The sequence below is a fragment of the Balaenoptera ricei genome, chromosome 1 (genome assembly GCF_028023285.1).
Source record: "Balaenoptera ricei isolate mBalRic1 chromosome 1, mBalRic1.hap2, whole genome shotgun sequence".
Taxonomy (NCBI): domain Eukaryota; kingdom Metazoa; phylum Chordata; class Mammalia; order Artiodactyla; family Balaenopteridae; genus Balaenoptera; species Balaenoptera ricei.
In genome coordinates this window covers 141,761,224-141,778,120 of record NC_082639.1, presented here as the reverse complement: position 1 = coordinate 141,778,120, position 16,897 = coordinate 141,761,224, and the positions used below count along the sequence as shown (strand labels likewise).

General features: G+C 43.6%; 1 protein-coding gene across 1 annotated transcript in view; it reads right to left on the bottom strand.

The window, feature by feature from the left end:
* Positions 1–6,122, bottom strand: part of FAM20B (FAM20B glycosaminoglycan xylosylkinase) — a 48,331-nt gene extending 42,209 nt beyond the window's left edge. Inside the window, exon 1 of the mRNA XM_059937265.1 lies at positions 6,017–6,122. The gene's annotated coding sequence lies outside the window, so the exon portion shown is untranslated. The remainder of the gene's footprint in view (positions 1–6,016) is intronic.
* Between the last annotated feature and the right edge of the window lie 10,775 nt (positions 6,123–16,897).

Below are 16,897 nucleotides of genomic sequence, written 5' to 3'. Positions count from 1 at the left end.
TGAAATAAGAACACTATTACCTGACTCACAGAATTGTTAAAAATGAATGTCATTACCATGTGTACTGTGCTAAAATTAGTGCTTGGACAACCTATAGTAATTCTTGTTGGTCATTATTACCGTATCAAAAACCCAAAGATGACTTCCTGAGGAGAAAGAATGACAAAGAAAATAACCCTCATTGCTTATGTTGTCTTCTGGGTTACACAGTCAGGGGCTGGATACCTATGTTGCATTACCAAGAGTTCTAGTAATCTTATATTCCTGAACTAAATCCTTTCCTAAATTTGAGGAGTAGCTAAGGCTGTAAGCAAGTAGGTTTCTTCAGCGTGGGTACCAAGTGAAGCAGAAGACTGGGAGGTTATGTCACTAATTTGACCAACCTGTTTCTCTTCTCTACAAAGTTCAATTCTACCACATTCAATGTAAGTGAAACAGATGGGAAGCATGAACTTTTTCTATTTCACAAAAACAGCCGAATAGAATGCCCTTCACAATTTTCTTCAGTTTGGAAAATTAAATCTGTGTTTTAAAGATGACAGCTTTGCAGGTCCTAAAGCTTTTAAGATAAGCTCTGAAGTAACCTAAGTTACAGGTATAGAAAATCAAATCTCCATATAGTCTGAATTGATTCAAGTGTTATATATTCCTCACAGTTTTCACTTCCACTTAAATATTTATTCACATATGTAAACTTTTTTTTTTTGTGAAATCCTCTAACAGTTCCCTGTGAAGGAAGGAACGAAAATGATCACCAAGCATTAATGAAGCATAAAGTAGCCTTTCTTCCTGGGTGTGAGAGTAAAACTGAAACAGGCTATGGAGTGTTTGTTCCCTCTTTGAAAAAAATTCAATTCCTGCAACCTGTCCCATTTAAATCTTGATTTGGGGCAACCCTCTAATGCTCTTCCTTGAAAAATGAAAAGAAAAAACCTTCAGCTCATACTGCTAGTGAGATTTGTTCTAAAAAACCAACACGTGCAGTGTTCACTGATCTAGAAACTCTATGGAAATGCCTAAGAATCTGCATTCTGTTTCAAATGGGCCAGGTATAATGAACTTTTCTAAGTTCCAGGTATTTCACTGCTCAATTATCGGTATCTAACAACCATTTAAGGCTATATAGAATATAATTACTATATAGCATAGAAATATGGAATTTCAAATCATATAACATTTACTTCAGATTTTCATGTTTTCCATCTTTATTGTTCAGTTCACTACAGTTCTTGAAAAGGTATGTAAGCTTTATTCAAGAGTGACACCTCACACTTTTAACTTTATGTTCTAGGGTATGTCAAGCTGACAGGCCACAGATCACTTTAGAAATAGGAACCCCAAGCAGGTCTGTGCTGAGTTATGGCTGAGTGGCTCCAGGCACGATCCCTTGTTATATATGAATATAAATGCACACACACACATACATACACACATATATTTTTTGGCATGCCTGTCTCCTCTACCCTATTGTAAGTTCCTCAAGGACAGAGGATATATTTTACTCTCTTTGTAGTTCCAAGTAACCTAGCACAGTGCAGGGCACATGAGAGGTACTGGATAAATGCTTATTGAATAAAAGGAGTGAAGAGCAAGGAAGAGAGACCTTTATGGTTATAAGAATTTCTTCAGCTCTTTGGTTTAAATATGGCCTCTTTTTTTTTTTAAACAGACATAGGGAAACTAAGTCATGTAATGAATTCAGATATACAGTACAGTAAGAATGTTGAAATGTCAAATATGTATACCAACTTGATATACTCAATTTTAAATTGCTGCCTTCTGTATACCTTGGTTCCATCTTTCAAGGCAACTGCTATTGCCAAGCTGGTGTCTGGTGTTGGTTGGGACTGGGAGTAAAGATGATCTGGAAATGCTAAGAGGAAGATTGGAGATGGTCCAACATTGCCCAAGAATGATACAAGACAGGGCTGGACCCAAATTTTCAAGTATTATTGGCAATGCTTTCTGAAACGAGAACCAACACTGGTATTTCCATATCATTTTCTTTTTTCTACAGAAAGAACTACAGGGACATAAATGCACCTATACAGAGCGCAAATTCACTATCTAAACCAAGGATAAGAAACAAGAAATGAACAAAAGGTCTTTGGGCAGCCAAAATAATGGTCACAAAGTTCATCCACTAATACAGAACAGGCAGGCAGACCCTCACTAAGCCTATTTAGCTGTTTTGCATTCAGTTTCAGGAAGCAGTGTTATCTGGGTTGCTACTCCACAGAAGATCAGAAGCTGCAAAAATTTTAAAAAGGGCAGCAGGGATGCTAACAACAGCAAAAGTACAGCTTTTTCGCCTCTGAAAGAAGAGACAGATTGACTACTGAAAGCAAATTCAAGAATTCAAAAAGCAGAGGGGACAAACAACTTACATGTTTCAATCACCTCAAAGCCCTACAGGATTACTGTCTGTAACTATAACCTCAAGTCAATCAAGGTTACACTATATTGCTTAAAAAGCAAACAAAACATATAATACATTGTAAAAAATTCTTCACAAAAATATAGCTAAAATAAGAATTTTTGCACCCAATATCTTATTCCCACACTGCTATATAGATAAAGCAGAAAGTTAGCATTTAAGACCATGGAATGATCGACTTCACTGCCTCATCCTGTACTTGGTTGTGTTTCACATTCATAATTTCATATTCCTTGACCTCCTTTTAAAATGTACCCAAATTAACACCTTCCCCTCCATTGGGTAGTTACCTTGCCAGAAAGTAGTCTGCTAAACACACACCAAAGCTCAGTATCTCTTTTCTGCATCAGCCTTCATTTCTTATCTCATACTGGGATGACATGCAACCCCCCAAACTCACCAGGTCCAGAGCTAGGCCTTCCCTCTTCTGATTTTGGATATGAATGACAAAAGTCACAAGTGAGAGCTTTGCATTACATTCTTTCCTAGATGGCTCTAGCAGTCATGCTGACATTATAAGTTGGTCAAAAGCTAGCTTCAGTTGCAAAGTAAGATCTTCTGTTCTGTACCCCAGGTCTGTGCCAATGAATTCATTACTCCCTGAGTGTTACAGAGGCAGCTCAAGGAAGGAAAAGAGGGAGAGCTTTACAAGTGTGGAATGAGGAGCACTTCGGGGAGGGATAACTCCCCTCTCCCACCCCCAATATGAAGGACCAGAAGATGGACAGTCAGGGTCAACGATACTGGCATGGCCAATACCAAGAGCTCTAGTTCTTCTATTAGTGCAAAAATATTGTCTACCAATCCAACTGCTTGTTGAACCTAGCCAGAGAAGGCTGCAGGAGCAGGTCTGTGAAGCTGCACTCAGGCTGCAGGTGGCTAGAACACCACCCAATCACAAAATTAGATCTCAAGGCAGCTCCAGCAAGTAACACCCTTTACAGATACCCATCTCAACAGAACTATTTTCAACAGGAATCAGAAACACACTTTCTTGGCTTTTATTTTCCTGTAGAGAGGAGCTAAACAATTTATCATCTGCACTAGAATATTTCCTCCTCCCGCATACTGTTTTCCATTCATTCATTCAACCACCAAACATTTACTGCACACCTACTATGCACTATGCACTGTTAGGTGCAAAAAGAAAAGTACATCAATCATCATCATGACTACACCACGCTGTAGTGCCTCATTGTAACTGTGCTTCTCACCCCAAAACTACCTGGCCCTTAGTCCCAGAGTGGCCTGACATCACCTTCAGAAGACAGTCTCCTTTTTACTGTTTCCAACTATGGCCACAGAATACAAAGAGCAGCCTCCTGTTTCTATTATGAGATTGTAGCAGTCACCGAGAGACAACCACTGTGGTTGCTATTTTAAAAAGTTGTCAATTCAAGAGCTGAAGTATCTGGCTTCAGGGTTTATACCATTAAAATCATGGTCACACAAAGTGTAGGAAGCTGAAGTCTGCCCTGCAAGTAGAGGAAACAGAAAATTTCATTTAGAAATTCAAAATTCAGAAAAGATAAAAAGCAGAGGCTTTAACGCTGTGTGAAAGAACTGGAGTCTACAAATGGAAATCAAGAGAATGGACTAAAAGTCAAGGAATTATCAACTCAACGTAAAGAAATTCTATGACATAAAGGATTAGATGATAGAAACAATGATCTGTTTGTTCCCTATTCAAAGAACCCAGGGTGTGTGTTTTCCAATTTTCATTCTTTAACTAAATTATGGCTATTTTCTTACTAGCTCCAGAGAAACAAGCCGAACAAATCAATCTCACATTTTTACCAGTCACACTGAAGAAAAGCTATGAGCTCCAAGATTTCCGGATCATCTTTTACCACCATTCATTTCTATCATTGCACTTTAATGTAAGTGACGCTGACTCTGAATTGCTTGCTTGTGCCTCTTAATTCTCTTTTGACAAGCACTTTCAAAGGTGGAAGGCCCTCCTGTTGATTGATTCCACTGAACAGTTCTAGGGGCCAAAGTCCAACATCTTCACAAACTTCAGAAGTTATTAATTTAACACAAAACATGAATTTTTAAATCTACCTTAGACTGGCTCTAAGTCTAGGCAAATAACTTAGCATCTTTAACATCTGTATCTCAGTTTCTCAAGGACATGTCTTGATGATAAATAACAATATATGTGGAAGAGCTCTAAGGCTTAGCTCAAAGGTCCTGCATAAATTCCAAGACTGCAATACGTAGAGCACACTGAGGTCTCTAACCCAATTTAAAATAATCAACACCATGGGACTTCCCTGGTGGTCTAGTGGTTAAGACTGCGCTCCCAACGCAGGGGACCCGGGTTCGATCCCTGGTCAGAGAACTAGATCAACTAAAAAGATCTCACACCCAGCAAGGAAAATCCTGCCTGCCGCAACTAAGACCCGGCACAGCCAGATAAATAAATAATAAAAAATAATCAACCCCAATGAAATTTATGCATTAATTTACAACACAAGGAGGATAGGAATAGTTAGTAAACGGTAATCATAGTTATCGTTTTACATAAAGTCCTGCAATTTAAAAGCTAAAAGACCCACATTTCTGTTCCTTCTTTTCAAGGTGAGAAATCAAACCTCTGAAGGGAAACTAGCTGGGTGGGGATGATACTGATACTTGGTCCTAAACTCAAGTCACTGTACCCAGCATCCCTCATTTTCCCAAATTATAAACTCCTCACCCTTCCAACTGACGATATGGCCATTTAAAGGACTAATAATTCCCTAACAACCAATCACGTCTTGTCCCCTCCACTTTCACTCCAACATCCTTCTACCCCTTCTCTTCGTACCGGGACACTTGCAGGTAACAGAAGCCTGATTAGAATGAAACTCTTATCAGATCCCACAATCAAGGACGCAACTTGACAACTGCTCACGCTCATCATTAATGGCAACGTTTCGGTTCGCTTTTAATTGCGGGACCACAGCACCCGGAAATGAAATCTCAAGCGCAACCCACTTGGGACAACCGTATCATTTCCTTAAGTTGTGCCCGACTGCGAGCGCGGGGTGCACGACCCCGAGGAGACCGCGGACCTCTAGGCACGGTTACCCTGCCTCCCGCCTCAGGCCTGGAAGTCACTCGCGCTTCTCGGCCACGAGCTGGGCCCGCGAGCGCGCGATACCCCCCCACCCCGGGCCGCCGCAACGAGCACTCGGCGGGACACGAGGGCGGCACCAGAGCCAGTCGCCTCTGGGGACCGCGTCCGGGCGCGAGGGTGGGTCACTGGACGGATCCCGGGCGGCCCGAGGCGCCCCCAAGTAAGGCCCGCGCCTCAGGCGGGCCGAGGAGGCGACGGCCTCGGCCGCGTCCCTCCAGCCCCGACGGCCGGTAGGAACCCTCTCGGGGCCAGCGAAGCGGGGCGCGCGGCCCGGGCCGGTCTCTGAGGCAGCCGCCGCTCGTGGACCGCTCTGGGCACTGGTGCCCGGCCCCTCAGGGAGGCGCCCCGCCCCCAGACGGCCCCAGCCCGGCGCGCGCCACGCACCGCGCCCCGCCCGCGGGTGGGCCTGCACTTTCCCGCCCGGCCCTCCGCCCCCCCGCCCCCAAACCGCTCACCTGCGGCGCCCTAGGCTCGCTCCATGGCCGCCCGCGCGGTGCGGTGCGGCGCGGCCCCGGCCGCCCCCGCCGCCTCAGGGAAGGGGCAGCCCCACGCCGCGCTCACCGCCCCCAGCCGCCGCTACTGCGGCTCCCGCCCACCCCCGGCCCGGCCATTCCCTGGCCACCTCACCCCGCGGTCCCACACCCACCCCCCCGCCTCCGCGGCTCGCGACTGTTGGTACCTTCCTAGCGTAACGCCTTCCCCGCGGCCAATCCAAGGGCTTCTTCCGCGAGGTCCCACCCCCGCCCTCCGGTGGGCGGGCCTACCGGACCTGGTCCGGACCGCCCGCCTTAACCTTTTGCGTCCCGGGCCGGTCAGCTTAACTCTCTCGACGCCGGCTCACGCCTCTCCTGCTTCTCCCTGCCGCCCCGCCCCGCTTACGTAAATTGACCTCTAACTTCTCTCTAGCCTTAGCTTTTTCTTTCCTGGTTTTCGTGAGCAGCTAGGCAGCCAGTCAGCGGGACTGGAAGTAGGGGTCCCTTAGGTCAAGTTCTGTTTGTGAGAAGCAATTTCCCTCCTCCTTTTGCCCTTTTCATTTGCCTCATTGGTACTTCTGCTTCTGCCTATATAAGTGTATCCCCTTGCCCAAAAGAGGCCAGCCTTACCATAGTGAGCGCTCTTACTTCGGACCAGAGCAAAGCTCCCTGCTACATTTTGTAGCATTTAATAAAAGTGTGACTAATTGATTGTGATAGTTTCTTAACGTCTGTCTTTTGCAATGGACTGTAAGGCCCATGAGGACAGGGCAGTCGTGTCTGGGTCTCCAATGCCTGACACTCAGTAGACTCCCTATAAATAGTTTTGTTTTGTTTTGGCCTCGCCGCGGGGCTTGTGCAATCTTAGTTCCCTGAGGAGGAATCCAACCGTGCCCACGACAGTGAAAGCACCAAGTCTTAACCACTGGACCCCCAGGGAGTTCCCTCCTTATAAATAGTTTGAATTAAAGATTCTTCCTTCTCTTAAACTATCTCCTTTCCACTGACTCCCTACGGTGCATCCGCTGTATAATGCATCCATTCATTTATTCATCATATACTAAGCTTGGACTTAGTATATGATGTGTGCCTGTCCCTGAAATATTATAATGCACACTGATCCATGCGATAAGATGTGTGACGGGAGAGACGGGGCTGACACTTTTTTCAGGCTCCATAGTTCATTTAAGCAAAGGAAAGAACTCCTTACTGGCTGTATGATATAGGGTGTGCCACTTAATCTTTCAGAGTATCAGTTTCCTTACCTGGCAAATGGGAGTTTATCATAGTACATACCTCACAGGATTGTTGTGAGGACTAAATTAGGAAATGTGTGGGGAGAGTACTTGCAGATTATTGTATAATGTTAGTTATTATTCATTTGTGTATTTTTTGAACAGTTAGTATCAGATGATCCTAGAGAAATAATTGGTCTTGATATCTGCCCCAGACAATCTAGTTAGGGAGGCAGCCCCTTTGCAGAAAACATTACATCATTGCAAGAAGGAGTACACAGTCAAATGCAGGAGGAGTTGTATCAGCCTTTTACTGGATGTATTTGAAAATGCTTGGGGGTCGTTTTCTGACCATGGAACACATAATTCTTGGGGAAATGAGCTGGATAGTAATGAGAGTCCACCTTATTTCTCTACACAGGAACATTGGTCTGCCTGCAGTCAGCTAATCCTCCTAAACCTTGTTCGTTACATCTGGAGATCATAAAGCAAAAGGGCAAATCAACATTTCCTCTAAGATGCTTTACCCTCAAAGGACTCTTTCTTACCTGTAACTCTGATAAAGACAGCAAGGATGGACTGTCCAACTGGTACTCCTCAGGAGACCAGTCAGTGCATCCTGCAGCCTCAGTTTCCTGGTGATCCCTTTGTCTTTAGGGACATTCAGAGAGAGGGGTTCATGACCTCTCTAGGCAACCCACTCCAGCGCTTAATTTCACATCCATCAAATCCTTCCATCCACCCCACATGCTGCAGGACAGACACACTTTCTCTTCTTCTGTCCTCAGAGAAGGAGAATTATGGATTTGGGGCCTCTGTGTCAGAGGCTTTCAGATAGCAAAACTGTTCGGTGCCTCAGTTTTCTCTCCACTAGGCCCCATTATCCAGGCTCTTTGCGCCTGTATGCACAGCACTAGCACCGTGCCTGCCACCCCAGGATGTGAGTCTCTGCCCCTCCCTCCTGTAATGGGCCTTATTTCCCAACCAATCAACAGTCAATATGTTCTAGGTATTATGGGGGATGCAGTCATTTAAGAAGGGGACTCTGCCTTCAAAGAGTTTACACGACTAGCACACAGGAGGCAGCTGCAAGGAATACAGAGTACTTAAATGATGCAGCACAGACTGTGATCATTGAAGGAATCGAGGTCCAGGAAGATAGTGTGGGCTGGTATTGTCAGCCCACACTAACAATAAGGGAGGGAGGATTGAGGTGAGCAAAATATGGGTGGGAGCAGAGAGGGACAATAAGAACCAAAGTTAGGCAGTGCTATGTGAATTTAAAGTCAGACTTCCTCAGCAAATGATGGGAGAATTGTTCCTTCCTTCCTTCCTCCCATCCTCCCTCCCTCCCTCCCTTTCTCCCTTCCACCTTCCTTCCTTCAACGAATGTCTATCAAGTGCCAGACACTGAGCTAGATCCAGGGCATGCAAAGACAAAGAAGTCCTGGTCCTCATCCTTGAGAATTTTACAGTCTAATATTGAGAAACAGAATGGAAGTTCAGGCAGAGCCCCCGTTAGTTAGGTCGGAGCACTTTGCCAAGGCTTCTGTGATGCTTCCTTTCACGACGCATGTGATATCTTGTGGTACTAGGTATCTTTGTCTAATCTCTCCCTTTGCCTCTCTCTTCCCTGTCCTTTAATTGCAAGGCTTTTGAAGACACAGACTGACTTTATTTCACCTTTATCTCCACCTGTGGACTGCCTCACACAGGGTAGTGTCTCTGCACTGATGTGTTGAAGTGCATTGAGTTGAAATCAGAGCAGGGATCTGGCTGTCCCCCTCCAGCCAAGGGCAGCGCACTTCCTGCGGGACTCCCACCTCACCCCATCCCGACCTTCATCTGTGAAAATGTTACATATCTCTCTAAAGTCATTTGCTCAGGAAGGCTCTCCTGACCTTTCTAACTGCACGTGTTTTCCTGGGCTTCTGAGACTCAGTACTTTGTACCTCTCTCGCGGTACGGTTTGTATTGATGTCTTTGGGGATATGTCTGGCCTCTTCCCCTGAACAGTAAACCCTTTGAAGCCAAGGACAGTGTTTTATTCACATCTGTCTCTTCCATAGCACTAACCCTGTACATGGCGCATGGTAGACCCTCAACACTTGAAAGAGCTTTTAGGAGAGCAGGTCCTGCAGACCTGGGGAATCGGGATCACTGGAGGTTTCTTTCTTGGCCCCTTCATCTCTGTAAGCATTTTCCTTCCACTCTTTCAGAATTTCTAAGTCTCTGACAATCTGTCAAGCCCTAGGTATAAGGGGAACATAACAGTCCAGCAATCCCAAGGTATGAGGGGAGTACGGTCTCAAGGTGCCTGCACACACGAACACAGCACGCACACTCCTTCTTTTCAGAGAATACACCCACAGTGATGGATCCTAATGAAACTAATTAAATCAATTCTGCATCAAGAAAATTGAAGGGAGCTGTAGGAGAGCTCACACTGGTCCAAGGTGCTCGAGCCTGGGAGGAGGTGGCGGGAGGTTTAGTAAGTGAAGGAGTACTCGTGTCCTTCTGTTCCCTGCTAGGAGGTGTGCTGTGTCTCGTTGCCTCCGGGGCAGGTTTGTTCCCTGCACGGGGCTCTCTGTGCATGCTGCTTCTGCATTTCTTTTCCAACTGGGCAAACTCCTTTCTCTCATTTTGCCACGGGCTCTGCAGAGCTACTCCTAGCCCACCCCTTGCTTACAGCATCGGGACTGCCCACTTAACCCTTCCTGTGGCACCTCTGTCAGTGCCTTCTGAGGGAACCTGTCAAGTCCCAAGGACAGCATCTCTCATACACACACACACACACACACACAGCTTCTTTGCCAGGAAATTCAGAATTTATATTAACTGTTTTCAGTTATTTTTTTCAACCCTAGTATTATGGTTGTTGTTTTTTTAAAGAGCAGCTTTATTGAGCTATAGCTTACATATCATAAAACTCACCTGTTTAAAGTGTACAATTGAATGGTTTTTATTATATTTAGAGTTGAGCAACCATCACGTAATCTAATTTTAGAACATTGTCATCACCCCAAAAGTAATATATGCTATTTTCTCTTTTATTCTAAATATATATTTATCTATTTATTTAGGTTTTTTTTACTCTGCTCATTAAAAGAAAAAAAAAAGACATTAAGGGGAAAGTGAAACTCCTAGAATTACTAAGAATGCAAAGGAGTTATAACTCACAAAGAGTGTTTCACTAAACTGCCATGTATGGCTGAAATGATTTAATTAGCCCGGCCAAAAGGCACACTTTGTTGTGGTGTATGCTCTTGAGTGCATGTCCAGGGCCACATCTTTGAACGTTTTCCAGTTTGTTGTGTCTTTCTCTAATGCCACTGGGTTCTTCAGTGGGTTTGGCAGAGACAATATTGCAAATTCCAGATTGCTAATTCCCACAAGGCAGTCATTTTGTAATGTGCTTAGGATGGTACCACATGCACATGTGTATTTAATACACATTTTTTTTTTTTTTTGCTGTGATGGAAATTCTTTAATTTTTATTAACCCAATTTAATGCATGAAGTAATTGCGTTAATCGCTGCATGAGGTAATTGCAGCCACATGGAAGATCTGGGCTCCTCAAACTCAGCTCCCATTGCCCACAGGTAATATGCTAAGGAGTTAAGCTGAAGACTCTTTGAGCCTCTCTCATGACTGACCCAGTGATGTGCTAAAGCTGCAGTCCTTAATCTGGCTGCACAGGAACTTTAAAAATATCCCTGTGCCTGCCCCCATCCTCAAACATTTGAATTTAATTGTCTTAGGGGGAGGTCCTAGCAAGGGTAGTTTTAAAAAGCTCCCAGCTTATTCTAATTTGCAACCCAGGCTGAGAACCACTGTTCTACTAGTGACTAAGTCAGGATCATGTTAATCAGTTGAACCATGTGAAATTGCCATCTTCAGGGGGCAAAACCAGTTCAATATCGGCAATTTCATACAATTCGGTCTAATATATGGGCAATTGGTTTTACTTTTGAGGGGGAGGTAAGATTGTCCTTCCAAAGGCATTCTACAGAAAACCCCTGTCCGGTGACGGGGAAGCCAATGACTTATTCTGTCAAGATGCTGCCCCTTGATGGACCAGACCCCCTGCATCTCCCCTTCCAGTGGAGCTTAGTTCAGAAGCCTGAAGCTGCCAGGCATGAAGGAAAATGAGCAAAGCAGGCCAAGGGAGAGACAACCAGAGGTTTCCAGGGAACATGACAAAGAGAGAACCTTGGTCCCTCCTTCAAAGGCATTTACATTTAATATATATATTTTAAATACAGGGCAGGCCAAATAAAACACATGGTTGGGGGAAATCTGGTGCTCAGGCCTGCAGTTTGTGACCTTGTCCTGAAAGGTAGATGTTCATGGAAGAGGGAGGTGGCCCAGAACAAGAGAGGACAGGATACTCAACACAGCAGGCCTAGGAGCCCAGGGAAGAAAGCAGCCAACGGCTCACTGCCATGCCTGGTGTGCCCCGGGGAACCCTGTGCGAGAAACAGGGAGGCAAGACACGTTGGCACGGGGCCCTCTGGGGAAGGGAGTGCAGGGGACCCATGAGGGGGGTGTGTAAGCGTTTCGAGAGAGGTTAGCACATCCCTGGCAACAATGGTGCTACCAGGATAGCATTTCCTCCAAGACAATGCACAAGAAAAGGGGGAAAAGAAAAACAGTTTAAGAAAATGCCCAGACACCCTCTGACCTGTTTCTCCTCTGGCATTCTGGTTTTCATTCACTGTGGCGAGCACTCACCCAAACCCAAAACACTGGGTGTCCTAGACGCATCGTCCTCACCCACCTCCAATCAGTACCAACTTCCACCAACCCTGGCTCCTAAAGACTCCTCGAATCCAGCTCCTTCCCTCCAGCCTTACCACCACTGCTCCTGTTCAGGTTCAGGCTCCGTTTTCTCCCCCTGGATTATGGCAGTGATCCTTTTTCCAGCCTCTCTGTCTCCAATCTTTCCACCTTGACTCCTTGCAATCTGTTCCAGAGTATCTACATAGACAACTCCATCTGGAAAGATCTTTCCAAAAGGAAATCTGAACCACATTATATGCCTGCTTATAACCTTTCAGTGACCCAAAGAATAAAGCTGAAGGTTCTCAGCAGAGCATATAAAACCCCCAGGGTTGGGACCCACTTGCCCCTGTAGCCTTCTCAGCCTTCTTTGCCACACACTTTACATTCTGGAAATACTGAACTGTGTAAAGCTCTCCTTCATACCCCATGCTAGTTCATGCCTGTGTGCTTTTGCTCAAGTTGTTCTCTGTTTGGAATTCCCTTCCCACGTTCCTCCAGCCTTACTCATCCTTTAAAATGTCATCTTTATGGAAAAGCTAAGTACCCCATCTCTCAGCTCCCCTAAGCCTCTGCATATCCCTCTATCTTACAGTGATTTAAGATCTTTCTTCTGTTTAAAATATAGGCATTTACTATATGTTTCCCTCTAAACTTTAGATACATCCTGTAAATTTTGGTATCTTGCATTTTGTTTTCGTTTTCTAATTTCCCTTGTGATTACTTCTTTGATCCATTGGTTTTTTAGGAGTATGTTGTTTAATTTCCACATGTTTGTGAATTTCCCAAATTTCCTTCTGTTATTGATTTCTAATTTCATTCCATCATGGTTATAAAACATACTTTGTATGACTTTAGTCTTTTTAAATCTATTGAGGCCTGTATTATAGCCTAACACATGAGCTATCCTGGAATGTTTCTACTACACTCAAGAAGAACGCACATCCTGTTTTTGTTGGGTGGAGTGTTCTATAGATCTCTAGGTCTAGTTGGTTTATAGTGTTGTTCAAGTCTCTTATTTCCTTGTTGATTGATATTCTGTATAGTTGTTCTTTCCATTACTGAAAGTGGGTATGTATTAAAGTCACCAACTATTATTGTTGAATTGTCTATTTTCCCTTCAATTCTGTCAGTTTTTGCTTCATGTATCTTGTGGCACCATTATTAGGTGCACATGTGTTTATAATAGTTATGTCTTCTGGATGGATTCTGACCCTTTATCGTTATAAAATGTCCTTCTTTGGGACTTCCCTGGCCGTCCAGTGGTTAAGACTCCGCATTTCCATTGCAGGGAACATGGGTTCATTCCCTGGTCAGGGAACTAAGATCCCACATGCTGCATGGTGCAGCCAAATTAAAAAAAATTAAAAAAAAATAAAATGTCCTTCTTTGTCTTTAGCAACATTTTTTTAAAAGTCTGTTTTGTCTGATATTAGTATAACCACCCAAACTCTTTTTGGTTACTCTTTGCATGGAATATCATTCTCCACTCTTTTTCTTTCAATCTAAAGTATATCTAAAGTATATCTCTTGTACTTATCATACAGTTGATTGTGTTTTTTAATCCATTCTGGCAGTATCTGCCTTTTAATTGGAATGTTTAATCCAATTAATATAATTACAGATAAAGCAGGATTTGTTTGCCATTTTAATATTTGTTATCTCAATGTCTTATGACTTTTTGTTCCTTTATTCCTCCATTAATGCTTTCTTTTGTGTTAATCAGTATTTTCCAGTATACCATTTAATTCCCTTGTTTCTTTTACTATATAGTTTCTGAATTATTTTCTTAGTGATTTCCCTGGTGATTACAATAAACATCTTAATTTATCAGTGTAATTCAAATTAATGCCAACTTTATTTTAATAGTACATAAAGATTTGCTTCTGTATAGCTTCATTCCTTCTCTTCTCCTTTGTGCTGCTATTGTCATATAAATTAAATCTTTATGCATTGTGTGTCCATCAGTACAGATTTATAATCATTATTTTCCTCTTAGTATTGTGAAATCATCTGTTTCTCACAGTGACTGAAAGCTCTTTGAAGGTATGAACTATGTCTTACTCATATATGTATACCTAGAATCTGGAAGAGTGTCTGATACACAGTAAGTTGCTCAATAAATATTTGTTGACCAAAAATAAAATGAATTGAACACTGAACTGGTAAACTGAGACTATAGAACTTTTGCCAGATCACTGAATAAGGATGCACTGGTGGTTGAACTTAATTCGCATCATCGTTAATTGTGATGCTTATTTACCTATTTAGGGAAGTCAGTTAGTGAGTTATTATTAAATTATTCTGAGGCAAATCCATTTGTTTAGTTCCAGGAAAGTATTGGTTATATAAAAAAATTTGATTCTGGGTGGTACTCATGTGGTATGTTGGGAGGATAGTGGAGATGGATTACTCCCTGGGTAGGTCTAACAGGAGAGAGAGAGAGAGAGAGAGAGAGAGAGAAGAGACGATGTCAGAGGGATGGAGAATTGTTGTGAGAATGGTGCTTCAAAAAAGTGTTTACAGAAGGAAGCAAACCAACCTCAAAAACACCAAAAGGGAAAACCTTTCATAATAACAGTTGGGCAACATTATCTAATGTCAGCAACAAAAGCAGTTCAATGTCCTCCTTTCAAGGACCTTGAAGTAATGAAGTTTCATGCAAGATGTACTGACTTTGGATTTGGTCCAGTCTCCTCATGTTACGGATGTAGAAACAGGTCTAGAATTGAAGTAAGTTGCCCACAGTAACACAACTGGTTAGAGTAGAGTGGGAACTAGAGATGGGATTCCAAGTCCAGTTTTCCTTCCTAGTACCTACTTGATGGGGCTCTCTGATATCCTAGGACCACCTTCTTACCTCACTTAGCCCTCCCTATCAGAAAGGAGCTATATCTCTCTGGATCTGGCTAGTGATTAAGTGTTTCAGCAACATGTATGACTCTTACTATATGGGGTGGACACTATTGGTTTCCCATCCTATAATCGTTCCTTCACCCTTCCCTCTCCTTTCAGCCTCTGGTAGGGGGCTGGACATGCCAAAAGTTGTTTTTTCAGCTTCCCATGATGCTAGAACAGGGGCATATGACCAATCCCAATTGATGGGACCTGAGGAGAAATCACCTGGAGGGTTTCTGGAGAAGGTTGTCCTCCTTACTAAAAGGAGAATGACAAGGAGAAATGCCCAACTTCCTGCCTGTGGATGCATCCCTGTAAAGAGTTTATGTGTGCAGTCTGGCAGCAACTTTACAACTATGAGGGGAGAAGCCTGAAAATAGGGCCAGCCATCTGAAGAAGGCAGAAAGGAAAAATAGAAAGTACCAGACACTTTTTTTCTCCTATTTTAAAACTTCTGAAGTATAACATATATGTAGAAGATTATAAGCATACAGCTCCATGAAATTTCACACATTGAACACACCTGTGTAACCAGCATCTTCTAATCACTACCTTCCCCCAAGGGTAGACACTATCCTGACAGCTAACATCATAGACAAGTTTGTTCTGCTTTTGTACCTCATATAGATGGAAACTGATTGGATCCTGACAAGTCCTTATCTGAATGCACAGTATTCTTCTGCGTCTGGTGTCTTTCACTTAACATTACATTTGTGAGATTTATCCATGTTGTATGTAGTTACAGATCATTCATTCTCATTGCTGAATAGAATTCCACTGGGAGAATATGTTACAATTTATTTATCCATTTTTATTCTTGATGGACATGGGGATAGTTTCCAGATTTTGGCTGTTACAAATATTGCTGCTATGAGCATTCTTCTGCCATGAAGAGTGTTTTGGTCACCTATGAGTGGAGCTGCTCGGTAATCGGGTATGTTTATGTTCAGACTTAATAGATAGTGCCAGTTTTCCAAAGGGATGGTACCAATTTACACTCACACCAGCTGTGCATGAATGGCAGTAGCTGCACATTCATGCCACCTGGATCCTTTCTGAGCCACTGAATTGACCTGACCTGGAATGGTCTACTTCCAACTGTATGACTGTTCAAGCAATGGCTAGCCAGACTCTCTATTACCTGCAGCCCAGAGCTTTCCAACTAAGGCACTCTACAAGGGTAGATCCTGTGCTTTGCTCTGAAGACATCTTTCCTTAAAGAGCAACCACTTTCTGACCTGGTGGGTCACCCACTGCCATGGCTGAGGCCTTAGTGTTTCTTTAGGGAGTGGCACCACCCACCCAGACCCTCCTCATTTCTTTCCTAGGCTATTGCAATTCTCTGCTAATAGATTTTCTCATCGATCTCCCCACTCCAGTATATCCTCATATATTATCACATATACCTCACAGTTGAACTCCTGAGGTCTCGTGGATAATCTAAAATGAACTGAGGGCTTCCCTCGTGGCACAGTGGTTAAGAATCCACCTGCCAATGCAGGGGACAGGGGTTTGAGCCCTGGTCCGGGAAGATCCCACATGCCACGAAGCAACTAAGCCTGTGCGCCACAACTACTGAGCCTGTGCTCTAGAGCCTGTGAGCCACAACTACTGAAGCCTGTGCACCTAGAGCCCGTGCTCCACAACAAGAGAAGCCACCACAATGAGAAGGCTGCACACCGCAGTGAAGAGTAGCCCCTGCTCGCCGCAACTAGAGAAAGCCCGTGCACAGCAACAAAGACCCAACACAGCCAAAAATAAATAAAATAAATAAATTTGTAAAAAAAGCTTTAAAAAGAACTGAAATTGTTTTCTTTGATAATCCATTTAGCTACCCAAGAATACACTGAAAGTGTTCTTTGCTAACAGCCAACTAATCGCCCAGTAGAGTAACTACCATTAACTGAGAACTCATTTTATTTGCCAAGCCCTGTGCTAAGAGCATCAC